Consider the following 17,757-nt stretch of genomic DNA (forward strand, 5'->3'; position numbering starts at 1 on the left):
TTCTCTGTCAGGGCACACAGAAGTGACCATCTGCTTCTCTATCCCTCCTCATCTCCCTTCCCTCTCACTATCTCTCTCTTCCCCTCCTGTAGCCATGGCTCAGTTGGAGTAAGTTGGCTCTGGGCGCTGAGGATGGCTCCATGGACTCACCTCAGGTGCTAAAATAGCTTGGTTGTAGAGCAACAGATCAGTGACCCCAGATGGGCAGAGCATTGCCCCATACGGTACTTGCTAGGTGGATCCTGGTTGGGATGCATGCAGGAGTCTGTCTCTCTGCATCCTCACTTCTCACTTAAGGAAAAAAAAAAAGAAAATGTATCTTGTGTCCCCTTGGGTTGTATGTTTAAGAAGAGAGCATCTGGGCATGGTTATTGCATTTTCTAAGTGTACTAAGCACTGTCCATGATACTTTTCCAAAGAGGGAGTCATGTTTATGTAACAAGAGAATCTTCAGTTTCACTCCTCTGATAAGGTTTCTTGAGCCATTGATCTTTATGCCTCAGAAAAAGAGAAGTTTCTTAGTCAAAGGAAAAAAGCAAGTCCTTAGGCTTGAAATTATGTGCTTTGCCAAGGCTGTCATCACTGAAATTTGAAGCAAGTCAGTGTTAAACTGGATCTGACCTGTTCTATGGCACATTCCCTATGCACAATATGATATGATGTTAAGAAATGGCTTAAAAGTTTGAGTCCTGTGAAAAATAAATTACCTCCCTTAGGAGATATATTTTATTTTTTAATAAATAAGCAAGTTCTAAACTACGTAAGAGTGTTTCATTATCTTTAGAATAATTCATTTCATGGCTAGAGCCAGATTTTTGTAGACTTAACTAATGAGTTAGTAATACATGAAAGTTCTTGGATCAGTAACTGTACATGCTTGATAGTAAGCACTAATATTTAATAAAACTGCTATAGCAGTAATATTTGGGTATAAAAATCACTGCTTATAATGTCAAACTCATTTCTTAATTTAAGCTTAAACTGCATATCTATTATGTGAGAGTTATCATTGGCCTGTATAAACAGTAATTCTAAGAATGAGGCTCTCTGCCTGTATATTTCCTATTGCCTAAACTCAGAGCCACAGCCACTTCATGATCTTACATTCAGAAGTTTGCTTTCAGTCATAAAGTGCTTTTCAGTTAAGGCTGTAAAAATCACCTCATGAAGGAACACTTAGGGTATGTATGCACTACTGGGAAGGGCACAAATGAATGCAATTTCAAAAACTACTGAAAAAAATCATTAACCTTTCTGAATATACTTGGTGGATTCAATTTAAAAATAAATATCACCTTTGCCATGTAATTGAGTAGTAGTTAAGCTTGAGAACTCTGAAATTAGACTTGCCTGGGTCCAAATCCTAGCTCTTCCACTCAGTGGTTACATGACCTTTTGCTAGTTACTTGATTATCATGTGCCTCAGTTTTCTCTTCTGTCAATAGGAGAAAATAACACTGTCTACCTAGTGTATAGTTATGGTGATAAAACAAGATAAGATATATAAAGCTAGTACATACTTAGTACATACTGTGTACCTAGTAAGTGCTTATTCATTATTATTATTTTGAAAGAATAGCTCACAAATTAATGCAACCAACAACAACTTCTATCATGTGTATGTTAGGGGTATAAAGTAGAAACGGCTTATTTTAGAAGAATTTGACCTAAAGTCTTGTAGTATCCTATTTTTAGGTTGTCAATAATACCACCACCCTCTCCTCTGGCACAAATTTAACTGCCATTTTAGGGTCAGGACCATATTTGACCACACCACCTCTCGGGCAATTGTCTCACAGGACATTTTCTAGGGGAGGTATAATTCTCCCTGTCCTAGAATTTTTAATGGCACAGAGTCAAGGATTTCAAAATTGTTGCTAAAGGTGGGCTCTATCTTGCAGCTCTTAATTCAGAAAGTGCAAATGGTTGAAATAGTGTTAACAGGAAAAGCTTAAAATAACAATATTTTCTGTTAGCTCAGGATCCTCCCCACAAAGCCTAGAAATGGTCTGGGGAGCAGATGTGCACAGGGTGGACAGAGAATGCCAGTTTCGGTTTAGAATTTAGATTTTAGTTTCACTATTATTAGGCAGGATCAACAGACATCAAATACAAAACAAAGCAAGAATGGCAGGTTAGTCTTAAAGAACAAGCCCAGCACTGAAACATCAAAGCTTAAGCAGACATATGTACATAGTTCGTTTTAATGTAAACTCTTTATGAGCTAAAGTGTTCAAATGGGTTCTAGAGCCTTCTGTTTAATACAAGTTACACTGAAAGTCAGAATCAGTACAACAAAGCAAAAACACTTTAAAACTCATTCTTTCAAAATGTAATACCAGGCTGTAGGTGTTGACACAGAGATAAATAAAGATACAGTAGTAAGGCAAAAATGCAGTGATAAAAGACAGCACACTATGGTAACTGTTAAAATAGAGGTTCAAAAGCCAGTGCTATGGGAACACAAAGAATAGAGAATGTCACTTGTCTGGAGCATGTAGAAACTTCACAAAGGAGACTTTTGAAATATGCCTTCAAGGAATGATATAACCCAGACTGTGTTCTAGCTAACAACATTGTAGCCAACATCATTGTAGCTAATAACAATATAACATAATTACCATTTCCATAGGACCCAGAAGCAGGGTTGCAGATATTTTTTCTAGAACCTTGAAAAGTTGGTATGGAAGTTCCAATAGGCAGAAGGGGAACTGGATTCAAAGAAAAAGAAGTTGAGTTACATAGCCAATGAATAGTGGATCCAGGATCAGAACCCATATCTGTATCATTCCAAACCCCTTAACGCTGCACTGCTCAGAAAATTCTACGTTGCTCCCAGTACATGGCTAACTTGTAATTAAGTGAAGTCTAAGTTTGGGAACTCATTCTGGAAGCCTCTTTAGAATGTCAAACTTTGGCCTAAAGAATTGGGTATTCAGTGAAAGGTCAGGGTGGTGGCTCTGTATAGATGCTTAGCCCACAGTGCCCTTCTCCTTTCTCTGAACTTCAATTCTATTTAGTTTGAAATGTTTTATTGTGATTTATGTGCATGCCAGGTTCTCTCTTCCATGCTCTGTGAACACCTTGAAGTCAAGAAGAAAGCCTTATATTTCTTTGAGACTCTCAGGGTCCAGCATTCACAGAAGTTGGCTGATTGATTGCTAATTCACCCGGTGCTTTCCTGATGGCTTGATAAATGTGAATGTTGACTTAAGTTATATTGACTGAGGTGAAGTGACTAGACTTAAGGTTTACTGTAAAAATTAAAAAAAAAAAAAGTGACCTAAACAATGTTAATAGTGATTTTCAGACTAGTGCCCCTCAGATTTCAGAATGCAAGTGAGTCACCTATGTGTATAACTATCTAGTTCACTCTGTTAGCAAGCAGGCACTGAGTAGACAAAGTATCTCAATTAAGCAAGTGGGGAGACTCAACTTTTGGGGTTTGTATCCCACTTCCAAACCTTGTTGCTGTTCTCAGTCCTTTTGCTTTCAGAACAATGAAGAGTAGTATATCAAGGTCCTGTATGGAGTACTTATAAAGTGCTTGGCACTGTTCTTGCTGCATTAAGTATGGTTATCTAATTCTCATAGTACCCTATAGTACTAGATCATTGATTATAAAAAATATATAAAATAGCAGTTACTTCTTTACATTAACACAGGAAGAGTAGTATTCCTAGTTCATCTGAGTTCAAAGTCTAGGGTTGAATGGCTCCTTGACCTGGGTAGCAAGGAAGCATTTCAAGGATGCTGAGGCTGAGGTCAGGGTGCCAAAGAGAAGGATACAGGTGTGTTCAGACAGCACCTGTAGGGTAAGGCCCAACACAGGAAATCTGTACTGGTCTCATGGAGTGTTTAAATACATGTAAGTGTTGAACCTACCTCAGATAGTACCTGGTGGTTTGCAAGATACTCGAAATTTTTAGCAATTTTCTAAAGTCAGCCTCTGCCTTTTCTTCAGGAACTCTCCAGGAATTTCCCCACCTGCTGTGTAGGAGCAAGTCCCCACTCTCAACTTTTGTTCTGATCTAGAATAATTAAGAGCTAATGGGATTTAAGGTAGTCTTCCAGGAGGGGACACCCTACAGCGGTACTGGAATTGCAAAAAGTAGTTTTCTAGGTTAGCTGGGAGAAAGCAGTTCAAGTCCAAGAGAACAATTTTTGAACAATTTTTTGTTGTTGTTTGGAAACAGAAATGAGGTAAGAGGGGTTGCTTGCTTTCCTAAGGCTTACTGTGTACAAACAAACCAACCAGTGAAAGACAATTAGTTGTCTGTTAATTGCTCTGTTCACATACATGGGTCTTTTCTTGGTTGCAGGGACAGAGTAATTGTTTTAATTTTTGATGCTTGTAGATTAGCTGGTATTGATAAGGCATCCCAGAAGACTTTATAGTACTTAGTATTCTTGTCTGTACATTTTTTTCACTGGACAGATTTTCCATATAGATTGCTGTCAGGTTTCAAGAAGGCAGAGTTTGCTTTTTCATCCTGAAATTGATAGGGAGTGTGGAGAAGAAAAGCATGGTTCGGAACAGTAAAAAAAAACAAAAACAAAAACAAAAAAACAACTCTCCCCCATACTCTTGAACAACAGGTGGTTTTGACGTGCACGGTCAACTCCTTTATGCACAACATGAAATTGTTGGCGGCCTTTCCATTTCTGCGTCCCTGGAACCTGCTGCTGAGAGATCAGGGAGTCCGGCTGTCAGTGTCCTTGAATATGGGGGTTCCTGCCGAAGAGAAGACTCAAGTGTCAAAAGGCCAGTGGTCTTTATGGTCCAGAGAATTTAGCTTTTGCGTTCCTCTTTCTGCATCTACCTCAATGCGTCCCACGACCACTCGCACCTTTCTGTCCCTCTGTGGGGAGGGAAATAAGGAGGCGGGATTATCCTTACCGTGACCCGGGTCTTTCCCAGGCGTTCCTAGAAGGGTTATTTTTAGTGGTGGCGGCCCCCTCTAACTCACCCGGGAGAGGAACGGCGACAGCCGAGCAGCCGCCGCGCGCAGAGCAGCCTCGGGTTTCTGCGTTTCGTCTGGGATCTGGGGAAGTCACTAGACCCAGCCGATGGCCCGGGCAGAGCCGACTGCTGGGCAGGTCAGAGGCCCGAGTAACCCAGCGGGGAAGCGGCCGGCGAATTTTTTCCTACGTCCTGAAGAAAGTCCCCCGCTAATCGCGGGCGCGGGGTGGTCTCTGCAGTAGAGGAAGTTCCCGGGCACGGCGGCTTGCGTCACAGCGGGGCCGGGGCCGTGGGGTGGGCTGGCGGCGGCGGCGGCGCGACCCCGCGGCCGGACGCTGGGCGGCGCTGGCTGCCGCGGGCTGGGCTGCGCGCGGGGCGGCGCTGGAGGCGGCTCCGTCGCGCCGGGAGGCGGAGGGGAGGAGGGCTGCGGGGCCGGGGCGTTAGCTGCGTCCCGGCTCGGAGCCCGCGAAGAGAACGAGGAGGAAGGCTCCGCTGTGGCCGCGGCCGCCGTGCTCCGGGCGCGACAAGCCATGAGCAGCGGCCCCGCGGGCGACCCCGCTGCCGCTGGCCGCCGCTGAGCCCCCTCCGGGAGACACCTCGCGGCTCCCCCAGCAGCCTCCGCCGCCGGCACCCGCGCGCCCAGAGGTAAGGGCGGGGACCGCGGAGGGATGGAGAGGGCGGCCCGCCGAGGACCGCCGGCTCGGTCCGCTAGGTGCCCTGCAGCCAGGCTCACCCGCCTCGCCGTCTCTGCCTTCTCCCGGCTCCCGGGCGGGCAGAACGTGGTCGCCTGCCCGGAGTGTGGGGCTCGGGAACCCGCCAACCCCTACCCCACCCACCCTAAGCTTCCGGGCGCGGGTCCCCAGCCTGGCGCCAAGCGCAGCGCGGCCGTGGCAGGTTCTGCAGACTTGGGGGAGGGGAGTGGGGGGCGGGGGATGAGGGGAAACGGGGCCACGGCCGGGGGCGGTTGTGGTTCTTGACCACCTTGAAAATTCCCAAGACCTCAGTGCCCCTGCCTTCTGGTGCGCTGTACCCGTGCCACCCCGGAGCCCCTTAAGTTAACACTTTGGGGGCAGAGGAATTTGAAGGTCTTCGAAGGGACCGAGAGCGTGGTGCCGCTCCCTTGCGGGACCCGAGGGGAGGGAGGGCTGAGCCGAATCGCGCGGGCAGCACAAGCCAGGTGTCTAGGCCTGCTGTTGAGGCGGGGACCGCTGCCTTGAACCCAAACTCTGGCTCCCTGGTCGTTTCCAGCTGGTCCCCAGAAACGAGGTAGTTAGGGATGGACTGAGCAACTCAGGAACCTTAGGGTGTGCTCTGCAGATGCTAATTCCTTTTTTTTCCTCCCTCAGCCAGTTCTTCCCTCCCCCACCCTAGCCGGCCGGTGTACATCACATTTCAGTTTCTTCAGCACATAGATACCTAACCCACATCCTAGGACAGATATTGCAGTGTTGGAGCCAAACTTCTCACTTGGTTTCAAATTCTTTTAAAACATTTTATACACCAGAAAACCAGTTAGGAAACACTTTTAAGTCTCCATTTTCCTTTAAGTAAGAAATAAGAATCAATTGATCTTTGTGGGAGTGCTGGCGTTGAGCAGAGGGAGGCCTGAATGACCTCTGAAAATGGCAGCCCTATTTTAGTCACACACTCCTCACAAACCCTCCCTAATGTAGGAAATGTAGCCTTGAGCACTGTCACATTCAGGACTGGTATGTATTAGTTTCCTAAGGCACACATGAGACTTCTTCATTGACAAGTCATTAAAAAGGCCATCTAGGTGAAAGAGGAAGAAAGTGGTAGTAACCCTTTTGGTGGACACAAAACTGAAAAATCGCCAGGACCAATTACTTTTATAGGTGTATACATTCTCTTTATTTTTAAATGATTTGTGTAAACCGAAAATGAAAGCTGACCTTCAAAAAATTTGCCCTTATTCATAAACCATGTGTTGGATGTGTAGACATAGATGCCATTAGATGTACGCAACTAGAACCTGTTATGTTTGATTTGCATTTCCTGTGACTTGCTTCAAAAGGGGAGAGCAAGGGTGTAACCCTGGTTTGCTTTACTTTGGAGTCATTCACTTAAAGGCTCTCCCTAGGTTAGGCTGTGCCTTGGTTTTGAGAAGATGGGGAGCAGCTGCAAGGAGGGATATTTTTCATGGTTCACATAGGAGATATTGACCACAGGTAGGGCCCACTAACACGACAGTCATATCAGATAGCATGTTTAACACTTTTCTTTTTAATAGAATTATCAAAGTTTTTGTTATTGGTGCTGCTTTCTTATTTCTCAGATTGACTAAACATTAATGAAATGTGTTTTTAGAAGGGAATGCTTTTAGTGAAAAAATGTATGGGGAGTGTAAGAGAAAAGAATTTTTCACTTCTGTGAAGTTTATCAGTTTATCTTTTAAAAAATACAAAGTTAGCAATAATTTGATTTCTAAGGTATCCAGTTTTTAGTAAATTACTTTGACTTTTAAAATAGTCTGTAGTATTTTTAAGTTATAGTTACCAATAGCATTATAATAAAGTACAAGTTTAAAAAGAAATGGGGTGGAAACTTATAAGTATTTTGTCAAGTACTGTGTGAATGGTTTAATATGGTACTACAATATAGTCTAGATCAGGGGTAGTCAACCTTTTTATACCTACCACCCACTTTTGTATCTCTGTTAGTAGTAAAATTTTCTAACCGCCCACCGGTTCCACAGTAATGGTGATTTATAAAGTAGGAAAGTAACTTTACTTTATAAAATTTATAAAGCAGAGTTACAGCAAGTTAAAGCATATAATAATAATTACTTACCAAGTACTTTATGTCGGATTTTCGCTAAGTTTGGCAGAATAAATCTTTATAAAACAACTTATTATAGTTATGTCTATCTTTTTATTTATACTTTGGTTGCTCAGCTACCGCCCACCATGAAAGCTAGAACGCCCACTAGTGGGTGGTAGGGACCAGGTTGACTACCACTGGTCTAGATGCTAATCTAACACGTGTTATCCCAGCCTCTTGCAACAAACCCTTAAAATAGATGATGCCATCCACATTTGACAGAAGAAAGAAGCTCAGAGTTTGTGACTTGTCCAAGACCATTCAGCTAAATTAATGCCTGAATAAAGCCAATCCTTTTTGGCTTTAATGATGTACTTTTTCCATTATCCAAAGCGCCCTATATTTTTCTACATAAATTTATTGTTAACTTACGTTGTGACTGTATGAAAAAACTGAGGTCAAAGAAATAAAGTCACCTGTCCAGGGTTTTTCATGTAACTAGTATATGATATATAGCATAATTCAAATTTGGAAACAGGGCCATCTGTTTCCCAAACCCCTGTTCTTGCCACTGTTCTCTATTAAATGACTGATTAAGAGCTTAACCTAATGGACATTTCACTTCTGCTCACCAGCTATTCTCATCCACATGACAATGATGGCCTCTTGGGCTACATCTGTCACTCTTCAGAAGACTGGCTGTTATCTCCATCCCGGGTCACTCAGAAAAGTATATTGTGAACAACAAGGGTGAAATTACTGTAGAGGCATCCTTGAATCCACTTAATGCATCTTAAAATATATTTTATCCTAGATGGACATTGGATAAAGAGCATAGCCTCAAGATAGGAAAAGCTGGTATCAAATTCTGGTTCTACTACAAAGTAGGAGTGCCAACTAATTCACATTATTCAATTTCTCTGAGCCCCAGTTTCCTCATGTAATGAGGTTCCTAAAGCCTACCTGGCAGGATCACTGTTCAGATTAAATGTACAATGCATACACAAAGCAGCTCCTGTCACCTAGTAGGTGCTTAATAAATGGGCTGGATGAATACACCTGTAACCTAGCTAGCACTAATTGAAGTTTGTGCTGTATTTCACTTTTTTTATATCTTACATGCATACAGTGATTAGTCAGTGTTGTCAGTGGTTCACTTTTCATATGGCAAGACAAAGGTCTAATCCAGTTTTTAGCATATTTAACTTTTGAATCACATCCTTGTTTTGTAGTCCTGACATATAAATGTTTACTCACCTTGTGTAGTTTTCCTATGTTCCACTCTGCACGTTTCTTAGAACTTTACTAGCCATGTTTCATTTGGTAGGAATTTGTATTTTTTTATAAAAACACTTTCCTGTTTTCTGCTCTCCTGATTTCTCAGACTTGCTTATCACTCACAGAAGGCACCATGACAAAACCCAGGATCTCCCCATCATGTACCTCACCCTTAACCAGGCCTTGACCCGCTGAAATTCTGCATTTCCCTCGAGGCCCAGCCTAAATGCCACATCCCACCTGAGCTCATGTACCCTGCATTTTAAATTCTCTGTTCACTTATAATCAGACAACATGTACTCTTTTGCTTTAAAAAATAATTTCTTTTTTGCTTTTTTAGTTATATGCCCAAGTAATATCTTATGGAAGAGTAAACTCTTTTGAGATCAGGGACATTTTTCTATTTCATTATAACTTTTTCTTTGTATAAAACATAGATGGTTTCTATTTCCTGAATGAAAGATGAGTCAGATATCCTGAAAGATTCTTACAGTAATTAGGAAAGATACCCAAATTATTTGTCCCTGTTACATGATTGTATGCAGCACCTTCTTTTTTGTTTTAAGACTTGTTCATTCCAGCCTTTTTCACCAATTAAACTGGCATTACATTTACTGGAAGGGCATAGTTTTTTTGTTTTTGTTTTTTTGTATTTTTGTATTTTTCTGAAGTTGGAAATGGGGAGGCAGTCAGACAGACTCCCGCATGCGCCCGACCGGGATCCACCCGGCACACCCACCAGGGGGCGATGCTCTGCCCATCTGGGGCATCACTCTGTTGCAACCAGAGCCATTCTAGCGCCTGAGGCAGAGGCCATAGAGCCACCCCCAGTGCCTGGACCAACTTTGCTCCAATGGAGCCCTGGCTGCGGGAGGGGAAGAGAGAGAGAGAGAGGAAGGAGAGGGGAAGGGTGGAGAAGCAGATGGGCACTTCTCCTGTGTGCCCTGGCCGGGAATCGAACCCAGGACTCTTGCACGCCAGGCCGACGCTCTACCACTAAGCCAACCGGCCAGGGCTGGAAGGGCATAGTTCTTAAAGCCTTGCCTATTAGGTTCCATGTAAAATAGCATATTTTCATTAATAAATTGCTCCCATGGTGGTATGGTAACCTCTTTAGTTACTTATATATTAAGCACATCAACAATACTTGAGTAGTTTGGCATTTTAGATAGGGTAACAGTCCAGATGGATTTCTTTAATTAGGAATCTGATTTACCTGAGGGAAAGGAACACTTACCTTAGAGAGAAGATTGAGATAATAAGCAAGGAGGATTTCAAACCCCTTGCTTGGAAGGAAGACAAATCGTGGCCCACATTGTATTGGCTACAACCAAAAGTGACTTTCATGAGGGAATTGACACAGAGAAAAGACCCACAGTCTCACTACAAATCTGAGAGATGGGAAAAATAAAACTGAAGAGATGAAAGCAGTGAAGCATGATGATAGACAGTCTAACCGTGGCCTGCTAGGTTTTGCTCATTGCTGTCCTGTAGAAATGGAAAAGAGTAGAGTCAAGGTGGGCAACTAGTGTGGTCTTGGTCATCTACTACATTAATATACTCCCATTTGACTCCAGGGCTGGCACAGAAGGTCAAGAGGGTAATTTCAGAGCTAACTGAACTCTTTTCCAGTATCAGGTGTTAAACAGAAAAAAATAACCCAGGCTATCTACATAGAAGTATATTGTCACAAATATTGGGAGGGAATTTCAGATAATTTTTTGATGTTGGATGGGTATCCTTTTAAAATATGGTTCTGCAGTCTACAGTGTGTCCAACTATGAATGACAGTTGATAGAGAAATAATAACATGGGTTCAGAAGAGGCATGGAGACCAGAAAAGAAAGGGAAAATTGGCAAAATTCAAAAATAAATTTTAAGCAAAATGTTATAAAGGTTAGGGAAGTAAATGAAAGGGTTTCAGATGACTGAAGTATTTGGAGTCATTGGAACCCAGAAGAACTATGTGTTCTTTAAAGAACCCCTCTAAGGACTCAGAAGAACCGAAGCTATTCCATACTGGAGAAGGGTGGGAAGGTAGAGTGAAAAGGACACTAGTGTTTGGCTAAACCAAAAAACTGGACCCAAGGGCTTGCAGCCCTAGAGAAAATATAATGGAGTTCATAGAAAAGTCTTTCCCAATCTTTCTTTCATTATTACCCTCCCTCCCTAAGCCTAATTTTGATAAATTATAATACCATAGATACACCATAATACCTGTTTATGTAATGTGGCCTTTTGGCAGGCTACAAACCATTATTTAAGACGTTTTTTACCCTGTACCCAAAAATCATTTTCAACAGAAACAAGGTCCTCCCCCTCTTAGGCCCTGGCCAGTTTGCTCAGTGGTAGAGCATTGGACCAGCATGTGGATGTCCCTGGTTCAGTTCCCAGGTCAGGGCACACAAGAGAGGCAACTATCTGCTTTTCCACCCCTCCTACCTCCCTTCTCTGTTCTCCCGCAGCCATGGCTCAGTTGGGATTGGTTCGAGCACATTGCCCAGGGTGCTGAGGATGGCTCCCATGGAGCCTCTGCTGGAAGCACTAAAAATAGCTTGGTTGCAAGTGTGGCCCCAGATGGGCAGAGCATTGGTGGAGAGGAGCGTTGCCAGATGGTTCCAGGTCAGGGCACATGCGGGAGTCTGTCTCTATCTCTCCTCCTCTCCCTTAGAAAAGAAGAAAATATAAAGATCCACCCCCATCTTGAGAATGCATGGTGTAGCACAATTCTATATTATGCTAGAAACTCACAAAAAGAGCTATATGGAACTTAAAAAACACAAAGAAGTGTGTGTGTGAAGTCATACGATATATTAATTAACATTTTCTGGGATTAGATTGCTTTTTTTTGCCTTATTTATTGGAAAATATTTTATTGGCTCTTAACCTGAAATACATATGTAAAAATATACAAGGCTGCTTCTTGTCCCAGTTGCACCTTGGGAAAATTATTGAAGTTAAAAAGTTATCTTCCCAAGCCTTCTCTACCTGCATCCTTATTTTTCTAGGATGGGACGCCCTCCCCAAACTTTAATTGCTCAACATCTTTTATTTACTTTGTTATGTTGGAAAGACTCTGATATTAGCCTTTCATTCATGTCACTGGTCAATTATATAAGCATAAATGAGTTTGTCCTTATTAGAGCACTTGTATTTTAAGTCATTTATTTATAAATGTGAAACACTATGTTCCCTATCAAAGGGATTTCAGCTCATAACAAGTAGATATTTGGGGAGATTGGGGCTTCTGAAGTCATTCTTAGTTTTTTCATGTTGGGTTCCATTCTCCAGTTCCCGAGGGAGTTTAAGCCTGGGCTTCTGATGTCTGATCTTGGTGCTGTAAGGGTTCAAGGAGCTTGGTTTCTTTATACTATTATACATTGGCTTCTTTCAGCAATTGTTGTCGCTTGCCACTTCCCTTCCCCCAAAACAACTCATCTCCTTATCCTCTGGTTTTATCTCAACCCTGTTGATCTTTTCCCTCTTCTTTACCCCCAAAACATAAGAAATATTTTTGTTTTGCAGCATCTTTTCTCTGTTTGATTTTTAGAGCTTCAGTGAGAGCAGAGGCCGTATAAGCCATATCTCTGTCTTGTTCACATTCGTATCCACAGCACTTGCACAGTGCCTGGCACATAGGTTCTCAAGAAATGTTGTGGAGTAAATACTAATGATATACTTTACAGTAACATTTCTAACCTACCATCTTGGATTGTAGCAGTTTCTCTTTCTGTTACTTTAAATTCTGGTAATGAAATTTGATAGTGTAATTAGAAGTTATCCTTCTTAATAGAGTCATGAAATATGCACACAAAAATATTTCTATATGTGATTGGAAATTAGGAACAAGTACTATATAAAATATTAAATGAGGACATTAAAATAAATCCTAGGGAAATGTCACCAAATAAGTAAAATATATGAAAACTCATAGGTCCTATGAGTTCATCCTGTGTGTCTGAAGAACATGCCAAATTAATAAAAATTACTAATTAGTCCTTTTCAAATATCAGAGATTTATGAAAATTTGAAACAGGTTCAAATATCTTTTTAAAAACATTAGGAAATATAATAATCTATAAGTCCCACTTGTGGAAAATTACTATAGAAAATGATTTAGCTAATAACACCTTGTATGTTAAAAATAAATATGAGGCCCTGGCCGGTTGGCTCAGCGGTAGAGCGTCGGCCTGGCGTGCGGGGGACCCAGGTTCGATTCCCGGCCAGGGCACATAGGAGAAGCGCCCATTTGCTTCTCCACCCCCCCCCCCCCTTCCTCTCTGTCTCTCTCTTCCCCTCACGCTGCCAAGGCTCCATTGGAGCAAAGATGGCCCGGGCGCTGGGGATGGCTCCTTGGCCTCTGCCCCAGGTGCTAGAGTGGCTCTGGTCCCGGGCAGAGCGACACCCCAGAGGGGCAGAGCATCACCCCCTGGTGGGCAGAGCATCGCCCATGGTGGGCATGCCGGGTGGATCCCGGTCGGGTGCATGCAGGAGTCTGACTGTCTCTCCCCGTTTCCAGCTTCAGAAATAAATAAATAAATAAATAAATAAATAGGAGATTAGCTTCATAGGAAAATACTGAAGGGTCATTATTCTTATTGTTTGTATGCAAAGTTAGGAAATACTGTCCTGCATACAAAACTTTCTAGTTAAACACAATTATAATAAGAAAATAGTTAAAGTTGAGGAGCTGGCAACTGGAGGTGTGTCTAGGGTTTGGATCTGAGTTGAACATTCCACATTTTATCTTAAGGATTTTGTGGCATAATAGAAAACATGGATCTGATGTTTCTATGAATGGCTCCCTGGTTGATAGAGCAGCATGGTGTTCAATCAAGGATTGGAAATGAGCTTGGCAAAATGAAATGAAATGAAAATAAAGAAAGGAAATAGTCAAAACTAAGCAATGAAATTTATTTAGATAACATATAGGGTCATACCTTGAAGAAAAAAAATGAACTATATAAATATACTAGATTTTTTATTTATGTTCATTTCTGTATCACTAATATTTAGAACAATACCTAATATGTAGCAAAGGATCAGTGAATATTTGTTTAATGAAACACAGGAAATGCAAGATAGAGAAAGGCTAACTATATGCCATGAAGGCAAAAGTAAAAGTCTTCCTGAGGAGATGGTGAAAAATAACTAGGAGACTGAATAGACTGTTACAAAAACTTTGGGACAAATCATTTATGAGCATATGTTAAAGTTTTCTTTCAGTCTTGCATAAAACAGGAGAGGTTTCTGATAGGTCAGTTCAAAAATTCATTCTTACTAGGGACATTTTATAAGAATAGTAGGTGGTTAGATAGCATTGTTAGACTAGATTTTAAATTGTGGGTTCAAGGTCACTAGACTCTTGACTAACAGTGAACCCTTAGCTCGGTGGCTCTTCAGCTGGTTTCCATGGAAAAGTCTTATCGCCATTTAGCATTTTATAGAAAGCTAGCCAGTGCAATAAGGATGGGGAGAAAAAGACATAAATATTGGAAAGGAAGAAGTAAAACTATCTTACAAACTTATAATTACAAATTAGAATTCTACTCCCTAAGGTTAGTAAAGAAGACTGACAGAAATAAAAAAAAAAAGATTCATTTGTAATACTATAATGTTGAAGGAGAACTCTACCTTGCTTGGACCACCAGAAAGATAAACAAATGGGTCCCAAAGCAAATTAAACCTGAAACTTCACTGGAAGCAAAAATGACTAAACTGAAGCTGTCCTACCTACGTCACATCATGAGAGGGCAAGGTTCTTTGAAAAAGATAATACTCCTGGGAAAAATAAAAACTGGCTGGAAAAAAAGAAGACCAAATAGGAGATAAATTGACTCCATGAGAGAAACCACAGGCACGAATCTCCAACAGTGGAGCAGGGCTATTGAGGACAGGACTTTCTGGACATCACTCATTGATCGAGGCACCAAAAGTCAGAGCCAACTCAGTGACATGTAACACACATCCTAAGGAATCTACAAAGCAACGACTAAAAATAAATGCCATACTCATCTTTGATTGACATGCAGTTATTTAAAATTTACAAACAAAATCTTAAAAGTCAGTCTGTTTCAGTCCACTCTTGTACAAGAACACAAAGATGCTTTTCTTATCCTGAAAGGGTATCTAATAATATAATCACATTAAGAATATTTTACCTGTTAACTTTTTTTTTAACTTGACAGCTTTCCCCCATGAATGTGATTGCAATAAACAGGATAGCCTACTGTTGACCTAATTAAGGAATTAGGAGCAAATAAATTAAAACAAATTATTTCTAGCACCCCATTTACTTATTAGTGCCACATTCTGAATTATAGTAGGGGGAGCTGACCTGTGGTGGTGCTTTGAGTCTGTCTAGTATGTATTTAACGTTTTTATTATATAAAACTGCTCCCTTTTTTTGTTGTTGCTCCAAATTTGGGACATAATCTTAAAGCAACATTTTAAAATTTTGGAGAGCAATATAGATGCACAGTGATAAGAAAGGTCATATTGGTGGCTGGCTTAGTAACAACTAAATCAGATGGTACATAAGAAATGTCAGAATTTTAATTTCTCTAGAGGGCAGGAATTGCTTATTATTCTGCTTTTTGCTTTCAGTTATTTATAATTTTTGAAATAGCAAAACGCAGCACAAAAACAAGAAGGTAATTGCCTCTTCTGAAAGAACACATTTGGATTGAGAGAGGCAAAAATAACCCTGTCATCAGGGTAGAGTATGCAGTTAGTAAATGATTTTACAGCCTCATGTTGAGAAAAGGCCATCTCAAAAATAATTTGTCTTTCTGAGTTACCAATTATCTATTCTGTTAAGCTACTTTAAAAATTAATTTTAGGCCCTGGCCATTGGCTCAGTGGATCAAGGGTTGACTCGGTGTGTGGACATCCAGGTTCAATTCCCAGTCAGGGCACACAGGTGAAGCGACCATCTGCTTCTCCAAACCTCCCTAACCCTCTTCACCTCCCACAGCCAGTGGCATGATTGGTTCGAGCATGGCCCCAGGCACTGAGGATAGCTCAGTTGGTACAAGTGCGTCAGCCTCAGGTGCTAAAAATAGTTCCATACTTGAGTATTAGCCCCAGATGGGGCTGCTGGGTAGATCCCAGTTGGGACACTATATCCCTTCCTCTCATCTAAAAAAAAAAAAAAATTAACTTTATCTCAATATTTGTTACTTACATAAATCAAATAAGGTAAACAATGGTGGATGAAGTAGTGTTAAACTTTCGTTTTTAAGGTAAAATTAATTTTCTAAAGTATGTTATAAGACAATGAGTGTGTCTTATTATTTGAGTGTTATGAAGAATAAATTGTGTTTATATATGGATGTATGACAGTATTTTGCCAAAAATTATTCATGATTACAATTTTATTGTTAGTCCCACGTCTTAAAATTAATTATCCTGAATTACAACTTACATTGCCACTTAAAAATAATATATTACAGTTCATATTAAGAACTTATCAGAAAACTATGACATTCATGGTTTCATAGTACTGCAGCAATGCCTAAAGTTCACAACCATTAAAGAAAAGGGCTAGTTATAACTAGTTATAATTCAATGTTGTTGAACATATCTCTAAAGAGTTAAATTTTTAGTGTAGTTAATGATCTCACTTGAGACAAATATAAGGAATTTAGTAACTTCCAATTAAATAGGCATCCTATTAGAGAACAGATTAGTCATGCATGAATTAAATTTTTAATAGCTTGAGATATAATATACATACTATAACATTGATTTGTTTAAAGTATACAAGTAAATGCTTTTTAGTATAATTACAGAAATGTGCAATCATTGCCATACTCTAATTTTGAAACTTTTTCATTGCCCTGAAAAGAAGGCTGTACCCATCAGCTGTCACTCCCCATGATACCCTTCAGTTCGCCCAAGGTCTAAATAGCCACTAATCTATATTCTGAATCCATAGATTTGTCTATTCTGGACATTTCATGTAAATGGTATCATATAATATGTGATCTTTTATAACTCCCTTCTTTCACTTAGCTAATATTCACGTTTTATCCATGTAAGAAGTTATGCCATATAACTATGCTATTCCTTTTCATTTCCAGGTAATATTCCATTGTATGGATATACCATATCTTATTTATCCATTTATCAGTTGGTAGACAACTCGATTGTTTCTCTTTGGAGCTATGAGGAATAGCTCCCCTAAGAACTTTCAGATACAAGTTTTTATGTGGGTATATGTTTTCATTTTTTGAATAAATGTGTATAGGAGTGGAATTGCTTGATCATATAGTATCTCTGTGTTTACTCTTTTGATGTAAATGAGGTATAATTTTTGATCATCTCCCCAAAAAGAATAAAGTCAAGACTAAGACATTTAACAAAGTAGTTTAATTTGTCCAAGTAGTCATTTATTATCAGGGGCATCAATTAAACATTGAATTTTATATAGTTAACTCATAGTTTGTAAAGTAGTATTAAAGCACTACTAAATTACTTTAGATTAAAAGTTCGGGTTAAGAAATCTAGAAAGGACTGATGAAGGCTGACCAGATAGTTATTTGCATATTTTTTTGATTCCTTATCCTTGTGACCTGAATACCACTCATTAATTCCAAACCCTTTTGTGCATTTTTTCCCTCTTTTTGTTGTGGGTCACTGGGACAGAAACTATTTTTCATATTCCCTTATTCTAGATATATACTAAGTGTTTATTAGCTTCTGGCTGGAATATCCTGTGAACTTCATTCATT

The 17,757-nt window shown here is 40.5% G+C and overlaps 1 protein-coding gene and 1 long non-coding RNA gene across 2 annotated transcripts in view; one reads left to right on the forward strand and one right to left on the reverse strand.

The window, feature by feature from the left end:
- Nucleotides 1–2,253: 2,253 nt before the first annotated feature.
- Nucleotides 2,254–5,249, reverse strand: LOC136328982 (uncharacterized). Its single transcript, XR_010730124.1, has 3 exons — nucleotides 4,971–5,249; nucleotides 4,301–4,735; nucleotides 2,254–2,711 (listed from the first exon to the last, which is right to left on the reverse strand). It is a non-coding gene; the product is annotated as an uncharacterized lncRNA (long non-coding RNA).
- A 148-nt stretch (nucleotides 5,250–5,397) lies between these two features.
- LRRC8C (leucine rich repeat containing 8 VRAC subunit C) overlaps nucleotides 5,398–17,757 on the forward strand; it is a 120,900-nt gene continuing 108,540 nt past the window's right edge. The window contains exon 1 of the mRNA XM_066268611.1: nucleotides 5,398–5,608. The gene's annotated coding sequence lies outside the window, so the exon portion shown is untranslated. The remainder of the gene's footprint in view (nucleotides 5,609–17,757) is intronic.

The sequence above is a fragment of the Saccopteryx bilineata genome, chromosome 3, assembly GCF_036850765.1.
Source record: "Saccopteryx bilineata isolate mSacBil1 chromosome 3, mSacBil1_pri_phased_curated, whole genome shotgun sequence".
Taxonomy (NCBI): Eukaryota; Metazoa; Chordata; class Mammalia; order Chiroptera; family Emballonuridae; genus Saccopteryx; species Saccopteryx bilineata.